Source organism: Macrobrachium rosenbergii, chromosome 2 (assembly GCF_040412425.1).
Source record: "Macrobrachium rosenbergii isolate ZJJX-2024 chromosome 2, ASM4041242v1, whole genome shotgun sequence".
Classification (NCBI taxonomy): domain Eukaryota; kingdom Metazoa; phylum Arthropoda; class Malacostraca; order Decapoda; family Palaemonidae; genus Macrobrachium; species Macrobrachium rosenbergii.
Window position 1 is genome coordinate 60,260,739 of NC_089742.1, and position 20,711 is coordinate 60,281,449.

Consider the following 20,711-nt stretch of genomic DNA (forward strand, 5'->3'; position numbering starts at 1 on the left):
GGTACCAATAAACAAAATGTTTCCTTGCTTTGTACAGGTTCTTCGTCTGGAGGTTACTACGCTGTGCCCCTGGTTTTCGTTGAGGACCCTGTTATTTATATATCTGTCATTTATGCATTGTAGGCATTACTTAAAGTGCTTTGCAGCTCCCCTTCGGCCCCTGGCTGGAACTCCTTTCATTCCTTTTATTGTACCTCCATTCATATTCTCTTCCACCTTATTCTTCACCATCTCCTAACAGTTGATTCACAGTGCAACTGTGATGTTTTTCTCCTGTTACACCTTCCAATCTTTTCACTCTGTTTCCCTTTCAGCGCAATGACCTCATAGGTCCCAGCGCTTGGTCTTTGACCTAAATCTTATATCCCGATCCATTCCATTCATGTTAATTATGAAAACATGTATAGTTAATTACTTTGCGAATATTCGTAGCTATATCACACTTAACTTCATGTCAGGAATACTGCAGCACTTCTAGCTCGGTATGTTTAGAGAGAGAGAGCTGCTTACTACGCTACTGAACTAACATTTCAAGAGAGAGATCATGACAAAAAGTTACAGAATATTTCCTTCAAGTTGTAAAGAAAATTGCATATAGTTTGTCTAAAGATATTTCTTATATGTATATGCACAGTATGCGTGTGAATCAGTGCTTTCAAATGTACATTTCGTAAATCATATAACCGAACTCACACACTCGCTCACACTATTAGAAAATAGAGCCTTAGTACAGCACAGGTAAGCAGCGCTCTTTCCGGCAGCATATCTTACCTGTCACAAGTATTTATGTTATGACATCTGATGGAACTACTTAACAAAATCATTTTATATTTTCACGCTAAGTCACTCCGAGTCTCGTTCTCCTCCGGAACACCATTACATCCCTGCGAGATTTTTATTGCTTAATGATGCATAATATCCTCCGCTAACAGTAAAATGTTGTCCATGATAGACGCTTCCTGTATCAACTTAACACGCAACGAATTTATAATATGCCGGTTATCTCGCCGTTCCATCTAAAATATTTAATGTGCCGTTTGAGGGAAACAACGCTATAAAAGAGCTGTATCTGACCATAATTATTATCGTTTAAACCTCTTCCTTGCAAATTGTTAGAACAAAAGTTCAGTTTGCATTTGTCTTGCACGTCAGGGAAACTAGAACGGGAAGGTTTCGTGAATGAATTTCAACCTATCGATTTGATTTGTTACCATTTTTTTCTGATCAATTTTGCTGGTTTTTAGGAAGATTCGATGTTATTTCATATGTTAGTTTATGATACTGGAAATAACCAGTGACTGGTAAAAGATTCAGAGTATTTGTTAGAGGAAGACGTTGAATGTGAATAACATTGAGATTCAGGCAATGAAAAGGTGAAACATCTCATTGTGGATGTTAGAAAAATATGATTGAATCGTATAGGTATTTGGGATTAAATGTAAAAGAGATATAAAAAGAGAAAGGGAATCTTGGAATATGTGAAGCAAAGGAATTTGCAAGATCTTTCCAAAAGGCTTCGAAAGAGGAGGCTCTATGGGAGCAAAACCTGGAATTGTGTATAAAAGAGTTGTTGAACCAACTCTCCTTGATGGAAGTTGGGCGTGGGTTTTGGATATGAGTGAGAAAATCTGCATATTACATGTGGAGAACAAAAGCTTAGAGGGGGTAGAGATGGAGGGATACAATGTAGTAATAAATGGATGAGCCTCTTCTGAGTGGATTGGTTACGTGGAGAGAATGTAGGACGATATGTGAGTAAAACTGTTCTTTGAGGAAAAGGAAAGGATACCGAGAAGGTATTGGTTAGGTGGTGTAATACAGGTGTTGTACTGAAGGGCCTTAATATCAAGGAAGATTGTAGTAATTCATAAAAGTGTATACTAAGTGCGTGGGCATATGAAGAGGCTGATGTAGCAGTTTTCTGCTCGGGGTTGATATTTGATGCCACACATAAAAGATGCATGTAACAGTGACTTTTAGCTTTGCTTCTCCCAGGAGCCTCCCCCAGTTAAAAGAAAAGGCCTGTCGGGAGACTCAGAACCGTCGGAAATCAGTAAACGTAACAATACAAGGTACTCAGGGCTGTTACTAAAGTACGTATCCAGTCATTAGGAAACTGTTCTAATCACCTTAATCTATATTCTGGCGTGGAGCTCACTTGCTTTGCTAGGTATTTATTGTCTCGGGTATCATTGAAGGTATGACATTCTGAACCATTACGTAAAACTAGTCCAGTTTAGGGGGTAGGATAACGGTATACCTCTTTCCTTGCGAATGCTTTTTTTTTATTAATTATCTTTAAGTTATGGAATGTGCGTTAGTCAGTTCTTACAGTTTGTATTGACGATGTGGTTTTCGTGTTGTTAGGTTACTTTGAAATGATATGAAATTTGAAGGATATGGCTAAATCACGGAAGAATATTATAGTTTTTTTGTATACATTTTTTCCTTTATACATATATAAATATAAACAATTTATATTTTTTTTTCTTTACATATATATATATATTTTTATATACTGTGTATATATATATATATATGCATGTGTGTGTATATGCATATATCTTCATGTATATATACATGTATATATATATATATATATATATATATATATATATATATATATATATATATATATATATATATATATATATATATATATATATATATATATATATATATATATATATATATATAAAGAAATAGGCACATTATTATAATGTGAATAAGGTGAACATATAGCCACCCCATCCCTCACCCACCAACATAACCTACCGAGTCTCGGAATTTTTCTAAGCCAAGACTGACATGAGAGATTATTATATGAATAGGTTTTATATGCATAAATTTTCACTTCGATTGGTTACTTAATGAGGCATTACAGGATCTCAGGTGGCTAGAGCGGGGGATAGAGGGTGGGGTATGGGGAGGAATCCTGAGAAAGAGTGGAAGAGGGCTCACCGTTGAAGTGGGCGTGGGGAGGCTCACTGATGGGTGAGGTTAGGGTGGGCGGGTTGAGATGAACACCCTGATAATATGGTGTACAGAAGATGGTAGGTTCCCCGTACTTAATGATGCTAATACTGGCGAGGTCGGAGAGGAGTTATAGAATTCTAGGTAGGCTTTGCGGATCTCATTTCACTAGAAATGTCAGGAGTCGGTGTGCACTTCTGTATACTGATGTGTGTGTGTGTGGGGCTTTTCTGTAAATAATTATGTATGCATAGACTGTACATACATTTTAACTTTCATTTAGTTTTATCCGTTTTTACCGTTTTATGGATATGCTGAAACGTGGTTTGCATAACTAAACTCTCCAGACTTTAGTTAGGTAATGGATATGTTTCAGCGCACACTGTAAAAACTAGCATATAATCGGGAAAGAAAGCACAGTACAGGATGTATGTTTTGTTAAGTGTTATGCTATTTGAACGTTAATTAAGTAGTCTATATTATCATTTTATTTTACAGTTTTTAACAGTTCCCAGATTGTATTGAATACAGATATATATATATATATATATATATATATATATAGTTATATATATATATATATATATATATATATATATATATATATATATATATTTATATATATATATATATTAATTTTATTGTTGAAGTTTGTTTTGAAATTTGGTTATCAGTAGCGGAAATTGCTTTTATTAATTTATAGTTATTTTGGGGTCTCTCCCAGTAGCAACGGTACTCGTCGATAATGATAACTGCAGTACATGATAAATGATCCAAACAGATCGTAAATTTACATTTGATTACAAATCGTCAAACTATCCACAAGGAGAAAGTGGTGGGCAGACTTCGTGTTGGTAAAAAGATTACTAAATGTAGTTTTAGACAGGTAACAGTTTCACTGATAAATGCAGCTTGCATTGAAAGGAAGATCGCAGATTGCCAGCGAATTTACCTGTAGATTTGAAACTTGCCAAATTTGCAGTAAAACAATAAAACCTCTGGATTTGTGGTATAGTTCGTGCTTACCATCCTATGTGTAGCGCTTGTTACGTCTTCCCCTTATTTTTAACAATGTGATTTGACTGCATTATATTGACTTTATCTGGACTCCGTGACTCGCCTTTATTTGTATTACACTCTTATACCATTAGGAATACAAAGCTCACTTGACTAAGATTCTATTTACAACGTTCCATTAAGTAAATATCGCGTCGATTAATAATGATCATGCTGCCAGGATATAAAAGTAAATGATATGACATTTGATATGTGAATTGAGTTACTTTTGTAGTTGTCTGTTACTCAAACCCTGGATGCTGCTTGATAAGACATTATCGTTTAGATATGAAATCATATCAATTATTCAGACGATGCGTAACATATCTTGTAAGGAAAGTAAATGTATGAAACTTTGTTGGCACTTGAATGAAGATGCAAGCAGTACTTAGCCATGCATATATGGTACATGTTTGCATGAGTGAATGTTGTGAGGCAGGAACAGCGTGAGTGAATGTAAAAGAGAGAATGTATGTAGGCAAATGAGCCGTAAAAATAGGAATTAGGGGTGAATGTTGTAAACTAGGAATTATGCGAGTGAATGGTTTTAGGTAAAGTCTATGAGTAAGGAAGAAAATGTTGGAATTAATTTTGGTAAAAGAGAAATTGTGCTAGTACATGTTATGAGGTAAAGCATATCGGTGAATGTTTTGGTGCAAGGATTCTTTTTCGTGAATGCTGAGAGAGGGGAAAATTGTGTCAATAGTTGTTGCCAAGTAGAAAACGTATGGGACAACGTTGCAAGACAGAAATATTCCGAGCGAATGCTATGAGGCAGCTTATCTATGCAGTTTTGAGTAGTTGATTAAAGCTTAATAACTTCATAAAATAGATAATCAGTTTAAAGAATTATTTCCAGTTTTCTAGGTCCCTATGCTGCGCTGAGATATAATGAACTGTTATCTTTCTTGGATCTATTTATTTCACTTCTCCATGAATCAAGAAAATATTTGTTCCTCCCCGGCGGGGAATCGAACCCCGGCCTCCCGCGTGACAGGCTGGGATACTAACCACTATACTACCGAGGATTGAATGCATGTAAAGGAGATTACAGTTTTATTAATATTATAACAGAATGGCAGTTCAGGCGCTTAAAGAATTAGGTACTTGGAGAAGACTAAGACAAAGTGTCTTAAGTCGCTTTTAACATACTGTTACTTATTATGATCTCTAATTTTTTTTTATTGTATTTTCTTGCCCCTTCCATTCTTGTTCTTGCAATGCATTGTTGCTCTGGTACTGAGAGAGAGAGAGAGAGAGAGAGATTATGACTCACGAACACAAGAATCCGTTGCCACCAACTGCCTCATTGTTTCCACCTGTAATGGGCCTTTTGTAAAAGATGCGCACTGTGCATTTTGTTGCCACTTGTGCTCATTATTGTTCTCTGCACTTTTTTGTGCTTATTATTGTTCAATACACTTTTTTTGCTTATTACTGTTCTCTGCACGTTTTTATTTGCGTATTATTGTTCTCTTCACTGTTTTGCTTGTAATTGTTCTCGGCACTTTTTTATTTCTATTTTTTTTACTCTGCGTATTTTTTAAAAAGAATAATAGAAGGAATGGCCTTTAGTTTCATCATTTTTACACTATTTTTAACATTTATTAGCGTATTTTTTAATTTTTTAAAAAAGAATAGTTTAAGGAATGACCTTTAGTTTCATAATTTTTACACTATTTTTAACATTTATTCTAGGTATTATTAAGTAGTTGAATAAAAAGAACTAACGTATTGAATGTAATTTATCAGGTTATTGTCTCTTGGTTATGAGAATCATGAACAAAACCGAGCCTCTTTGTTCGGAGCCAAAAGTTTCGTCAGGTAATCAGCTTTCTGAAAACTCCCTACTGAATCCTGCAAAGCCCAATCTACTGGTCATCGATGACCTTCTGCGCATGTGCCCATCTTCTCTAAGTAGTTTTTGAAGAATATTTTATGACAGTGTTTCGTGATGTTTCAGATGGTTTGACAAGGTATGACTCATGGCCTTGACATCCAGTCTTCTTGTCTATCCATCTCAATCTCTGCAAACTGATTTCTGTTTTTGGCATCATCGTTATCACTGTTGGGGGTAAGTGACGTCAGTTCACCTCATGTGAGGGACTGTTGGCTTTAGTAAAAGGTGTTTGCAGCTTCCCTTCGGCCCCTAGCTGCATCCACTTTTCAGCTTCCTTAATTCAGTCGTGCTCTCCAGCCTCTCTGAATATTACTTCTTAGTGCAGCTGTAGGGTTTTCTCTCAGTTTCCCCTTTAGATCCTTGTACATCATTTTATTTTCTGAATCTCTTTATCTTGCTGTCCAGCCACCCAGACTCCTGTTTTCACAGTCTAAGCGCTGAATGGCTGAAAGTGCCAAAGTTTTGTGGCTTGATTTCACAAATCAGTTAGCATAAGGGTTCTATGAACTACTGTAAGTACATGGAACTACGTTCGTTCTAACCATAGTTTACAGAGAGGCAAGCCTTAGCAATGTATCTTAATAGATCTCATTTACACATGGTCGCTTCTCAGTAATACTCGACTTAACATTTGAGCCATATTATAACCCGAGCAGGCCTTACAATTTTCGATAGACATTATTCCTGTCTGATACTCTCTTAGCATTGTTAAACCCTTTGTGCAGAGATTAAGAGTCTTAAGTCTTCCAGCTCGTGAGCAACTGTCAAAATTCACTAAGACAGGAATCGCTATTACTGCAACTTGCCCCATTTTTCAGTTTTGCAGACAATATTTTCGAGAGAGCTGATAGTTTGCATACCGAGGGAGTTAATGGTTGCTTGCACAAATTTCTCATATGGACGGATGAATGTCCCAGATCTTATTTATTAACGCATTATCTCCGTATTATGAACAAAAGATTTAGTCTATAGTTTTTTCTTCAGTTTCAAAGCTTTGTGTCTCAAGTCGTTCCACAGTCCATTTGCTCAAGTGGCATTTGCTCAAGTGGTTGGCTCTCGTCACCCATTGAGGGCATCCTCTGTATAGGAGGATGTTTGGTAATTACCGAGTCGTGTTTTCTCACAGATTTGCATGTATTTATGACATGAGGTTATCAAAATAGTTGTTCCTCCCCGGCGGGGAATCGAACCCCGGCCTCCCGCGTGACAGGCGGGGATACTAACCACTATACTACCGAGGAATAGTTTGATGCACAAAATAGGAATTAAATGGGCCTTGTATAATATAGAACACTTAACCTTAATTCAGTTTAACAGCTGCCTCCACACCAGCGAGGGGAAAATAATAGTATAAACAAACTTCCTCACTTCAGAGAAGGAAGAGGCAATAAGACTCCCGAGGAGTGTGCCAACATTGATGAGATCGAGATTGGAATGAGACATCCAGAATAATTGTCCCTCAATGCTTATGTTGTTCAGAATCTTCTTCATAACTGCATATATTTTGGCACTTAGTATTTGTAATTGACGGAACGAGGGTCTCATTACCCTTTTCCCCCTTTCTCGTGACCCATTTTGGACTGGGTTATTGACAGTTCTTGAGATGAAGGTCGTCTTTGCTTGACGCAAATACCTTTTGAACGGTTTTTTTTTGTAGAAGGGAGGGCTGGTGCCTACAAAGCACTTGATACACTTGGCACCTCCAAATAGAGGAAGTAAAAGCTTCTGTCAGAGGTGAAAGGACGTGTATGTGTATAATTAAGAGCTAATCGATGGATAATTTTCTTTTGTTTTCCTCTTCAAAGGAAATAACTCCCACCCCCTCTCCCTCTCAACAAACACCACCACCACAAAAACAAGTAAAAAATGCGCCAAAGTTTCTTGGGCGCAATCGAGTTTTCTGTACAGCGTATAATCAGGGCCACCGAAAATAGATCTGTCTTTCGGTGGTCTTGGTACAATACTGTATGAGTCGCGGCCCATGAAACTTTAACCACGGCCCGGTGGTGGCCTGTCGTATATCGTTGTCAGACACACGATTATGGTTTACTTTAACGTTAAAAAAATAAAAACTACTGAGGCTAGAGGGCTGCAATTTGGTATGTTTGGTGATTGGAGGGTGGATGATCAACATCAACATACAACTGGCGTCACAACATCTAAGTTATTTACGTCAGGGGAGAGAGAGAGAGAGAGAGAGAGAGAGAGAGAGAGAGAGAGAGAGAGAGAGAGAGAGAGAGACGGGGGTTGGTGGATGGGGGGGAAGAATGTGTGATGACATAAATCAGAAACTTTCTTTTTTGGTCAAGTAATGTAATGTTATTACCTGTTGCAGCTTTGCCTTCTGAATGTTGTAAAATGTAACGTTTAGTCCTAGGATAAATTTTGACAACCGTGCCTTAATTTGTGCTCCACAAACCCAGATCCCACATTGCAACTAGTTTCTCTTTGATTTATATATTTGCTACTATGAATCACATTTTTCACTGACTTCTCATTCAAGTAATATACATCACAATTATTGTTGTCAGATGTGAGTAAGCGCGATCATCAGAATACAATGCAGATGTCACTAAACCCCTTACAGCAACCTTGTCACTGGGTCACTAAAACTGACTACCTCCCCGGCGGGGAATCGAACCCCGGCCTCCCGCGTGACAGGCGGGGATACTAACCACTATACTACCGAGGAATACATTTCCTGTGAAATTGTCTGTCAAGTTCATCTAGGAATGATGCACTTGTTTGAAATTTGATTCTTTGGAAGTCAGTAGGAAAACTGAAATGGTTAAGAAAAAGTACTCAATACCTCTTCATACAGCCAATGAACAACTTGACTTTGACACCTAACAGCTAAGTTGCTAAGCTAACTTTCCTTTTAGGACAATTGTAAACCCTTTTAACTGTCATCTTATACCTAGGCCTGTTCAGATGAGAAACTCCTTCAGAAGTTCTGACAGGATGCAATTCTCCGGAAGTAGGTATGCAGTCGTATCATGGCTGCATTAGTAAGCATATATTGCCACAAAGAAAAAAAAATGTAATGAAAATAAAGGAGCAGAGGTTCATTTTGACCAAGAGATATCAACATTAAGGGAATTCCTTGACCAAGATAGACCTCAGTTTCAGGGGAACTCCCAGACCATGAGAGGCTTCCAGTACAGGGACTGAATCTGACAAGAAGTCTTTTGGAAACGATCAGAATTTAACAGATAGTGGTGCGACAGTCGCAGCCAAAGAAAACACACACACACACACACACACACACACACACACACACACACACACACAGACTCAGGCATGAGAATAAAAGTGCAATTTCAGTGCAATGCGTCTTATGTTTATGAAGAAATTGGAAAAGAGCATGAGACTAGTCAAAAACAGCCAATTTCTGACAATACTGCAGAAGTGCATGTTATAAGAACATAACCATCTAGTACAATTTCAACATAAATTTTACCCTTAGGAACAGGCCTTATCAGAGCCCTACAATTCAAATCAAGACAGGAAAATCTGAAGCTGCATGTGTGGAAGTTAGAATCTTAGTTGGAAAAACGTTCCTTTCAACAAGTATTTAGGACAGAGGATTCAAATCTGTCAAGTTCTCACAAAATTATTCAGAGCTAGTTACAAATGTTACAGATTTTTCTTTACCCGGGAATCTCGGCTTTCACACTGTTGTGCTGATCAAAACCTTGTCACCTCACACCATCCAGGGTTCAGCAGCGTATGAAGTGGAAAACCTTGTTTTAGTCAGGAGAGCTAACATTTTACAATATGAATGGTGGTAAACTATGTTTTCTGTGACCCCACCTCATTACATTGTCTATTAGCTTTCAAAAGTATCTCCAGATGTTATAAGATCAATAGTAGAATTTTCCGTGTTTCATCACTCGAAGGAACTAGTTAATCTTAGTTTGAAGCACATACCAAGCTTTCACATCCAGGAAGAAACAGTCACCTGGGCCCGATTTCCAAACCATGTCTAAATATATTCGATTAACAAAAGTGTAAATCAGAATTAGAAAAGTCCCAAAATCATGACTCAAAAACTTGAAATAGACATCAAAACTTGTTTACTGGCAAACAGGGTACAACAGTGAATTATAAAAGTCTCAACCCCCAGACAATAAACATGAACAATCTTGTCAAACAAAACTAGGAACAAGAAATAAACCATCACTATTTTTTTGCATCACTTTTTTATAATCCAACCCACAGGACACTCAAAATTAAAGTCTAGAAACTTACTGACCTGTTTAGCAATCCGTAATTAGAGATCTTTGAGTTGGTATAAGTCCACTTAGCATTAGAACGCAAAAAGAAACTTGTCAGACTCTGTGTTGATGCAAGTTGTTGTAGCGTAAATTTTAGTTTTCGTTTCAACAGCATTAGAACAGTTATTAGTAATTTATTTGGTTTTTAAAGACTATAATAGTAAAAAAAAGTAGAACTTGTAGCTGACTGCCTCTCTTCCTTGAGATCCTTTCATTGGAGATATAATAGTAAAGCTTCCTAGTGGCAGTGTGAGCCTATCGTCGGAGATATAACAGTAAAGCTTCCTAGTGGCAGTTTGAGCTTTTCACTCGAGATATAACAGTAAAGCTTCCTAGTGGCAGTGTGAGCCTTTTGTCAGAGATATAACAGTAAAGCTTCCTAGTGGCAGTGTGAGCCTTTCTCTGGAGATATAACAGTAAAGCTTCTTAGTGGCAGAGTGAGCCTTTCATCGGAGATATAACAGTAAAGCTTCCTAAGTGGCAGTGTGAGCCTTTCATTGAAGATATAACAGTTAAGCTTCCTAGTCGCAGTGTGAGCCTTCTGTCATAGATATAACACTAAAGCTTCTTAGTGGCAGAGTGAGCCTTTCATAGGAGATATAACAGTAAAGCTTCCTAGTGAAGAGTAAACCTTTCATCGAAGATATAACAGTAAAAGTGTGGCAGAGTGAGCCTTTCATAGGAGATATAACAGTAAAGCTTCCCTAGTGGCAGTGTGAGCCTTTCATCAAGAGATATAACATAAAGCTTCTAGTGCCTTTCACTGGAGATATAACAGTAAAGCTTCCTAGTGGCAGTGTGAGCCTTTCATCAGATATATAACAGTAGAGCTTCCTAGTGGCAGTGTGAGCCTTTCATCGGAGATATAACAGTAAAGCTTCCTAGTGGCAGTGTGAGCCTTTCACTGGAGATATAACATTAAAGCTTCCTAGTGGCAGTGTGAGCCTTTCATCGGAGATATAACAGTAAAGCTTCCTAGTGACAGTGTGAGCCTTTCATTGGAGATATAACAGTAAAGCTTCCTAATGTCAGTGTGAGCCTTTCATTTGAGATATAACAGTAAATCTTCCCAGTGGCAGTGTGAGCCTTTTCGGAGATTAAAAACAGCAAAGATATAACTTGTGTAAAGCCTTTCCTGGAGATATAACAGTAAAGCGTCCTAGTGGAGTGAGCCTTTCATCTAGAGATATAACAGTAAAGCTTCCTAAGTGGCAGTGTGAACCTTTCATTGGAGATATAACAGTTAAGCTTCCTAGTGGCAGTGTGAGTCTTTTGTCAGAGATATAACAATAAAGCTTCCTAGTGGCAGAGTGAGCCTTTCATAAGAGATATAACAGTAAAGCTTCAGTGGCAGCCTTTCATAGGAGCAGTAAAACTTCCCTGTAGCAGCCTTTCATTGGAGATATATAACAGATATATTAAGTAGAGCTTCCTAGTGGCAGTGTGAGCCTTTCATCGGAGATATAACAGTAAAGCTTCCTAGTGGCAGTGTGAGCCTTTCACTGGAGATATAACAGTAAAGCTTCCTAGTGGCAGTGTGAGCCTTTCATCGGAGATATAACAGTAGGACTTCCTAGTGGCAGTGTGAGCCTTTCATCAGAGATATAACAGTAAAGCTTCCTAGTGGCAGTGTGAGCCTTTCATTTGAGATATAACAGTAAATCTTCCTAGTGGCAGTGTGAGCCTTTCATCGGAGATATAACAGCAAAGCTTCTTTGTGGCAGTGTGAGCCTTTCTCTGGAGATATAACAGTAAAGCTTCCTAGTGGCAGTGTGAGCCTTTTACCGGAGATATAACAGTAAAGCTTCCTAGTGGCAGTGTGAGCCAATCATCAGAGATATAACAGTAAAGCTATCTACTGGCAGTGTGAGCCTTTCATCAGAGATATAACAGTAAAGCTGCCTAGTGGCAGTGTGAGCCATTCATCGGAGATATAACAGTAAAGCTTCCTAGTGGCAGTGTGAGTCTTTCATCGGAGATATAACAGTAAAGCTTCCTAGTGGCAGTGTGAGCTTTTCATCCGAGATATAATAGTAAAGCTTCCTAGTGGCAGTGTGAGCCTTTCTCTGGAGATACAACAGTAAAGCTTCCTAGTGGCAGCGTGAGCCTTTCATCAGAGATATAACAGTAAAGCTTCCTAGTGGCAGTGTGAGCCTTTCATTGGAGATATAACAGTAAAACTTCCTAGTAAAGCTTTCTCTGGAGATATAAGCAGTAAAGCATCCAGTGTGAGCCTTTCAATGGAGAGATAACAGTAAAGCTTCCCTAGTGGCAGTGAAGCCTTTCACTGGAGATATAACAGTGCTTCCTCAGTGTGAGCCTTTCATTGGAGATATAACAGTTAAGCTTCTAGCTTGGGCCTTTCGTCAGGAGATAATAAGTGGCAGTGGCAGTGTAGCCTTTCACTGAAGATATAACCAGTAAAAGTTTCCTAGTGGCAGCCTTTCATCGAAGATATAACAGAAAGCTTCCTTTCATCAGAGAGATAACACTAAAGCTTCCTAGTGGCAGTGTGGCCTTTCACTGGAGATATAATAGTAAAGCTGGTGGCAGTGTGGGCCCAATGGCAGTGTGAGCCTTTCATCAGAGATATAACAGTGAAGCTTCCTAGTGGCAGGTGTGAGCTTTTCAGTGGGCCTTTCATCGAAGATATAACAGTAAAGCTTCCTAGTGGCAGTGTGAGCCTTTCATCAGAGATATAACAGTAAAGCTGCCTAGTGGCAGTGTGAGCCTTCCACTGGAGATGTAACAGTAAAGCTTCCTAGTGGCGGTGTGAGCCTTTCATTGGAGATATAACAGTAAATCTTTCTAGTGGCAGTGTGAGCCTTTCATTCGAGATATAACAGTAAAGCTTCTTAGTGGCAGTGTGAGCCTTTCACTGGAGATATAACAGTAAATCTTTCTAGTGACAGTGTGAGCCTTTCATCAGAGATATAACAGTAAAGCTTCCTAGTGGCGGTGTGAGCCTTTCGTCGGAGATATATCAGTAAAGCTGCGTAATGGCAGTGTGAGTCTTTCACTGTTGATATAACAGTGAAGCTGCCTAGTGTCAGTGTGAGCCTTTCATCGGAGATATAACAGTAAAGTTTCCTACTGGCAACGTGAGCCTTTTACTGGAGATATAACAGTAAAGCTTCCTGGTGGCAGTGTGAGCCTTTCATCGGAGATATATCACTAAAGCTTCCTAGTGGCAATGTGAGCTTTTCATCAGAGATATAATAGTAAAGCTCCTAGTGATAGTGTAGGCCTTTCATCGAATATAACAGCAAAGCTGCCTAGTGGCAGCCTGTGAGCTTTCACTGGAGATATAACAGTAAAGCTTCCTAGTGGCAGTGTAGACCTTTTTATCGGAGATATGTAAAAACTTGAGATCCTTTCATTGGAGATATAACAGTAAAGAGGCAAATAGAGAGCAAAAGTGAGACTATATCTTCATAGTGGAAAATGACCAGGATATGCACAGACATGGCAGTTAGTATATTTGACAATAGGTGAGGTTAAGATAGGTCAGACTTTGACCTATTGTATGCTGAGAGGATGATTGGATTACCTTGTTTATTGGTGGTTTTCTCATCAGAAAGTTCAGTGGGGAATCCATTTTTACAAAAGAGTTTTATTTACTAAAAGATTTTCAGTAGTTTTATTTACTACTCAAAGCTTTCAATATCTGCTTGATAGTCGCAAGTTAAAGGGTACTAACTAATTACAACCTTTGGTAACCCATTAATCTTAGCAATTTGCATGTATCAAAAAGTTTAGTGCCTTATTTTTTTCTTTACTCCGCTGATCTGTCAAGCCGTCCATGGCAGTAAACACCACTCATTTTTAAGGTATACTTGGTAGAATAAATTTAAATGCCTCCCCGGCGGGGAATCGAACCCCGGCCTCCCGCGTGACAGGCGGGGATACTAACCACTATACTACCGAGGACTGATAAACTGCGATCAGTTTATATTTTCTCAACAGTTGCCAAAGAAATGAGGTCGGTAGCGTTACTACATCCATTATGCTTTAGACTTCTCTTTTATATGACGTTGTAACTTTTTCTGCTTGTCCTACCTTTGGTTAATTACTTGACTTTTTTTTAATGTAACTTGAATCTTATTGCTTTAGTGTTCTTATTATCATTAGGAAGTTCTATTCTAGGTGGACCATTCATGCCCTTGTAGGATTGGTGACTGACCAGTGACCAGTACACTCAATTTATATCCATACACTGTATATTTACATAAAAGATTATCGTATTATTCAAGGACTAATCATGGTTAAGTGGAGTAGCATATTCCCTCTTTCTCATTTATGGATCTTTGGCTTATCTTTATTTAGTTTTCTGTGATGTACATCAGTTCAGAGCTGAAGGTGGTTCCAAATTCCAGTCAGGCACCATTGCCAAAATTTCTGATATGTTCGTGAACTTTGCATAATTTTGCTTGGAACGACTTGACATGACAATATATCACCCGTCAGTCCTTGCACCAAGTTGATACTTTTTTGTAAAATGATGTCTTATAGTCTTTGGACTAATATAAAAAGGAATTAGTGGTGACTGCGATGTCATTTTTTATGAACCCTAGATTATCACTAAAGTTATGGACCGTCAGTTTGTATCGTTAAGAGTTTAGTACCCAGATATTAAATGTCAGTCGATTGGACTTACAGACACCCGGAGAAAAGAACTTTCTTAGGTAAAATCATTGCCGATAATTTGTCAAAGAAAACAGCGAGTTTTGGAGGGTTTCAAGATGCATTAGGAACTTGCAAGGTTTTTCTCAAATATATATGCTTGATTGAGAATGCATATTAAATGGTTGTATAGAATGACTCAACATTCCTTAAATGAAGGAAATCTGTGTTGTAAATTAATAGCTAGTTTGTCCTTGGCAATTAACTTAAATGCGGTGGAACATTAAAGCTAATAGTCGAATATATATATATATATATATATATATATATATATATATATATATATATATATATATATATATATATATATATATATATATATATATATATATATATATATATATATTATATATCATATATATTATATATATATATATATATATATATATATATATATATATATATATATATATATATATATATATATATATATATATATATATATATATATATATATATATATATATAGATTCATTGCTTGGTGAAATCATGATACCATTTATCCCAGTAGGGCGTTAGTGCCGTCAGTGCACCTCACACGGTGCAGTGTAGGCATTATTTAAGGTTCTTTGCAGCGTCCTTTCGGCCCTTAACTGCAACCCCTTTCATTCCTTGTTCTGTATTTCCGTTTATAGTGTCTCTCTTCCATGTTTACTTCTACCCTCTCCCAACAGCTGCGAGGTTTTCCTCCTATTACACCTTTAAAACCTTTTTATTTTTCTCAGTTTCCCTTTCAGCGCTGAATGACCTTACAGGTCCCGGCGCTTGACCTTTAGCTTAAATTTTATATTCCATTCCATTCCGTGATACCATTTAGGACGGTGAACTATGTCAAGACAAAATACTCAGCGGAAAAGTAGTGGTTATCCCCATCTGTTTTGTGAAGGTTCAGGTTTGTTCTCAGTTAGGAAGGCAGGAATAAGAGGCAGTCAATATACATTGGAAGGTATCGATCACAGTAAAAGAACGGAATAAAATTAATTTATATTATTTTTAACCTTATGGTGATATAAATTAATATAGAGGTTATAGTCTTGTCTAACAGTAGCAAACGATTATTTTCAAGCGAAAGCCTTTTGAAAGATTTAACCAGCAGTTTTGGAACTAAGAACAGAAATATTAAATGAAAGTGATCGTAAGTTTCAAAATATTGTTCTCTTGTCATTCTAATCAAGATTTTGTTACTTTCTGTTGTGATTTATGAAAATCTCTGAGCATTCCTCCTTACTACTCGAGTTATTTACACATTTATCTTTCATATCCTGTCTAGATTTATTTCCTAGATGTCCTTTGGTTTCACTCTTTTTTTTTATCATACAGGTGCTAATTATGTGGAAGTGTACTTATTTTAATGTTAATGAATTAATAATAGTAATTTTACTTTAGTAAAAAAAACTGTGTAACTACAGCTTTTTTTTTTTTTTGAATATCGTTAGAACCGCTTTTGCCGTCGTCCAACACATGCTGTATACAATTGTATGTTGCAGAATGATGGCGCTTTTGTTTGATTTTCTGGACGTTACATAGCTTCTCCAGCGTCAGCAATGACCGCTGTGATCCTCTTATTAATTTAGACTGAAATGGTGTTGCTGAAAAAGTTCGGCATCGCGACGGTAAGCCCAGTTGAAATGGTCATCAGTGTTCTGCGTTTCTTGTTTGTGTACTGACTAAAGTTTCCTTACATCTTTCAGGCTGTAAGGGTAGGCTTATGTCAGCACAGCCTCATGGTCCTTGGGGAAAAGTTTTAAAGTATAAGAATTCAATGTTTTGTACCTGTTTTAAGGAGTAATGTAGATTTTTTGTAGCCTTTTCTTGAGGTCTCAGACGCTGTTATGTCAAAAGGTAACCACCTCCCCGGCGGGGAATCGAACCCCGGCCTCCCGCGTGACAGGCGGGGATACTAACCACTATACTACCGAGGAATGACAATATTGGAAAATGATGCAATTTAGATTTTCACTGATTTAATGCCAGGGACTATTGCATCTATTTAGAATTTGATTGTGCAGGAAGCCAGTTGGAAAACTGGAATACTTAAAAGTACTCATAAAGACCTTCTTAATGGAATTATCTAACATAATCCTGGCCCCTCAGATCTCTTGTAGGATACTGGGAACCCCTTGGAGGCGACCAGTTATACCAAGGGCTGTTAAAATCGAAAACTGAGTCGGCAGTTCATACAGAAACTGCCTCTGTTGAAGTACGTGTGCAGTCATATCTGGCCACACAAGTAAACGTTTGTTGCCATTAAAAAAAAATTAGTGAAATTATAGTAGGTGAAATACATTTGAACAATGTTCACAAAAGCGGAAGCCTGCTCACCATACTCTGAGATCGACATTATGGATCTCCCAAAATTCCCAGACCAATTGCAGACCTGTTATTCAGATATTGAAGCTGAAAAGATGTTTCAGGGAAACAAACATAACAGCATAGCAAATAGTATTCTTTAATTAACAGTACGGCAATGCTCATATCTCAGGGAGAATAGATAGATGTTCACGTACCTCTGGATACACTGGTATAAAGCGACATCGAACGGGAAGGCAGAAAAATGTGAGACAGTGTACATTGAAAAGCATCGATCACAGTAAAAAGGAGTGAATGATATTATTTTATATAATACATGTCATAATGAAATATACATGATAGAAGAGATTGTGGAGCATTAGTGAACGATTATTTAAGCGAAAGGATTAGTAATCAACTTAGGAGCAAAGCAGTTGTGTCAAAGGAAAAGTCGTATTATTATTATTATTATTATTATATTCAGAAGATGAAACCTATTCATATGGAACAAGCCCACACGGGTCCTTGACTTGAAATTCAAGCTTCCAAAGAATATGGTGTTTATTAGGAAGAAGTAAGACCACGTAAAGGGAAGTACAGAAAGAAGGGATCCCACTTATTAAAAAATAAAAATATTAATTAATAAATTAACAAATAGGTAAAACTGTATTAAAATGCAAGAAGAATAGTATTAGGGCAGGCATCTAAATATTGCCCGATGTGTTTCTGATGATTAACTATCGGAGACATTGATATTGTTTTTCTGATTCCTTTTAAGAATATATTATCTAAACATGCATTGGTTTTGTTCTTTATCTCTCACATATAGGCATTCTATTATATGTGAGATTGATTAAAGGTTAATGAAATGGTAATGAACTTACTTAGGAAACGTAATGGCTATCCATATACATTTTCTCCGTGGAAAATATCGTTAGAACCTCTGGCCTCTGTAGGAAATCGCTCAGTGAGGGTGTCCTCGTCCGAGCGTTGCGGCGATACCTAATGTCCCTAGGGTAGGTACTTAGTCGTCGTCCATCCCGGGGCCAACTTCTCTGACCACTGGCCCTACATAAGTAGGGAGGACGCGGCTGACTTTACCAGACCTTCTAGACGTTATAATGACGTCTTTAGGGTCAGTACTGGCAATCTCTTCCCGCCCTTATATTGCCATATTACTTCCAAGGATTTAGGCGTATTTTTTGGACTCATATTAAAAAGTAATGCCTCCCCGGCGGGGAATCGAACCCCGGCCTCCCGCGTGACAGGCGGGGATACTAACCACTATACTACCGAGGAATACATAGTGCTAAAAGTAATATATATTTTGAAGCTTTTAATACCAGTTTGATATTTGTAATCTTACAGAGGTTAGTATTACCCAAGGTCTTAAGTACTCGTTAGACTTTGCTAATATCGATGCAATTAAGCATATTAGCCATGCGTAGATATTTGATTTTAAAAGGCTTGGTGTCTATTGTCTATAAGATATTTAACATTTCATTATTGCCAAACATGAATTGTAAACAACGCAGCGTTATATTTTCAGAAATGTGAGAAAAGATACCTCATTAGTTTTTTCTTTAAATCTCCCATCAAGTTTTTATCACCGGTAGTGACCATCTACTCTACAGGTGACGCCACTAAGCCCATAATTGCTTTAAGGAGTTGAATTGACGCAATACATTAACGTACACTTAATTGCAGCGTTTTACTGAGAACTAAAGGATACGGAGGCAGTGGAGTGTGGTAGCCTAATTAAGGCTTCCTTGAAGTAGCCTGTGAACTCTTAAGTGCGTATCGAAGCTAAGCCACCGAACCAAATAGTAGCGAATCATTATAAAAAGAGTAGAAAAATTAAAAATAAACGTTAACGTAGCACATAACCTTTGAGAAATCGATGAATCTTGTACTTAGATATAAGGTCTTGCTATCCACACTCCTAACAATTATTTCATTGTGCAGTTGCGAGGTTTTCCGCCTGTTACAACACCTTTCAAACCTACCTTCTTAATTTCCCTTCCAGCGCAGAATGACCTCATAGGTCGCAGCGCTTGGCCTTTGGCATAAAATCTATATTCCATTCCATTCCATTAAATATAGCGAATTTTTAAGAAATTTGTTTCGAGTGAAACAAAACGTTAACTCGATTATTTCTGTGGCAGCAGATGTACGACGAACGAACAAACGATATTAAGCTTTGTACCTTGCCCCAAGTTATCTGCTGCCCATGTCCCGGGGGGCCCCGGGTATCTAGTGTGTGTGCTGGCAAGCTCAGCGCGTTTCTATTTCTGTCCACCTACGTGTGCCTGAATAGTGCCACGTCAGAGCATTGTGGCATCACTAAAGGAGACCTTACCTCTTGGTACTAAATATTACTGGGGCATTTAGATGATTGGCTTATTTCAGTGTCATGGCGGTAGGTGTGGTACATTTTTGTGTTTTGCAAAAGATGACAGAAAAAAAAAGAATATCTGGCACGGGGATTCGAACCTTAGTGATTTTAGGGTTCAGGTGGTTCTTGTGTCTCGCGCGCCCTTATGGCCTTATCAGAGATAAAGAGTCTCTCTCTCTCTCTCTCTCTCTCTCTCTCTCTCTCTCTCTCTCTCTCACACACACACGCACTGAGTTGGAAGGAGATGCGTTTAAGCAAATTTTTTTATATTCATTAGTAACTAATATTCATTATTCATTATATTCATTAGTTCTAATAACTATACATTATCATTTCGGCTTATTTGGGTTAATAATTTCATGTATAGTCTCTAAAAACCATTAGCGATTTCTCGTCACTATTTTTTTTACTGTGGCAGTCATTATAGTCAAAGCATAGCTTAGAGTAAATCGATGTTTGATCACAACTGTGTTTATTTTCAGCATCCGGAGGCTTTTTACGACTTTTATCTTCCTCAAAGGCTTCTGACTGTCTTTCGTTATTTCAAATTCTGGACACCCCCTTATTTTTTTTTTTTTTTTATATTTACTCACCTTCCTCAGACATCTCGCATTACCCAATCCACAAAGATATTCAGTCTCATTTTAACACCAAACCTGTCACTCTTGTTTACATATTTAAAAACACGCTTTCTCTCTATTTATGTGAGTTTCATCCTCATCCCCAACACCCTCCACATTCCCTCTCTAACAGTTCTATTATAAACATACATACATACACACGCACATATATACATGTGTATGTATATATATATAATGTATATATACATATACATATATAATATACATATACACCCACGACAACCTCCTGTTATGGGCTATTGTTGTTTGCCCGATTTATATAATCATTACTTTTCGCTTGCTAGTTTGTTTTCTCCCAAGGATGTCTTCTTTGGAAGATGAATGGGTAACATCCAGAAGCATGGTATCTGTTATTTCAAGCCGATATTAAATTTAAAGAATTCAGGGAACTTATACGTCTAATAAATTTGACTTTCCAATTTTCGTTTTTTCCAGAAGGTTGGTATTTTGGCCATTTATGAGATGAAGTGTTGGTGAGTACAGATTCATTTTTTATC

The 20,711-nt window shown here is 37.6% G+C and overlaps 1 long non-coding RNA gene and 5 other non-coding genes across 6 annotated transcripts in view; 1 reads left to right on the forward strand and 5 right to left on the reverse strand.

The window, feature by feature from the left end:
- LOC136847625 (uncharacterized) overlaps positions 1–20,711 on the forward strand; it is a 626,800-nt gene that overhangs the window by 66,888 nt on the left and 539,201 nt on the right. The gene's annotated exons all lie outside the window — the stretch shown is intronic.
- Positions 7,099–7,170, reverse strand: TRNAD-GUC (transfer RNA aspartic acid (anticodon GUC)). The gene has a single exon. It is a non-coding gene; the product is annotated as a tRNA-Asp (tRNA).
- TRNAD-GUC (transfer RNA aspartic acid (anticodon GUC)) lies at positions 8,550–8,621 on the reverse strand. The gene has a single exon. It is a non-coding gene; the product is annotated as a tRNA-Asp (tRNA).
- Positions 14,065–14,136, reverse strand: TRNAD-GUC (transfer RNA aspartic acid (anticodon GUC)). The gene has a single exon. It is a non-coding gene; the product is annotated as a tRNA-Asp (tRNA).
- Positions 16,740–16,811, reverse strand: TRNAD-GUC (transfer RNA aspartic acid (anticodon GUC)). Its single transcript has one exon. It is a non-coding gene; the product is annotated as a tRNA-Asp (tRNA).
- Positions 18,406–18,477, reverse strand: TRNAD-GUC (transfer RNA aspartic acid (anticodon GUC)). Its single transcript has one exon. It is a non-coding gene; the product is annotated as a tRNA-Asp (tRNA).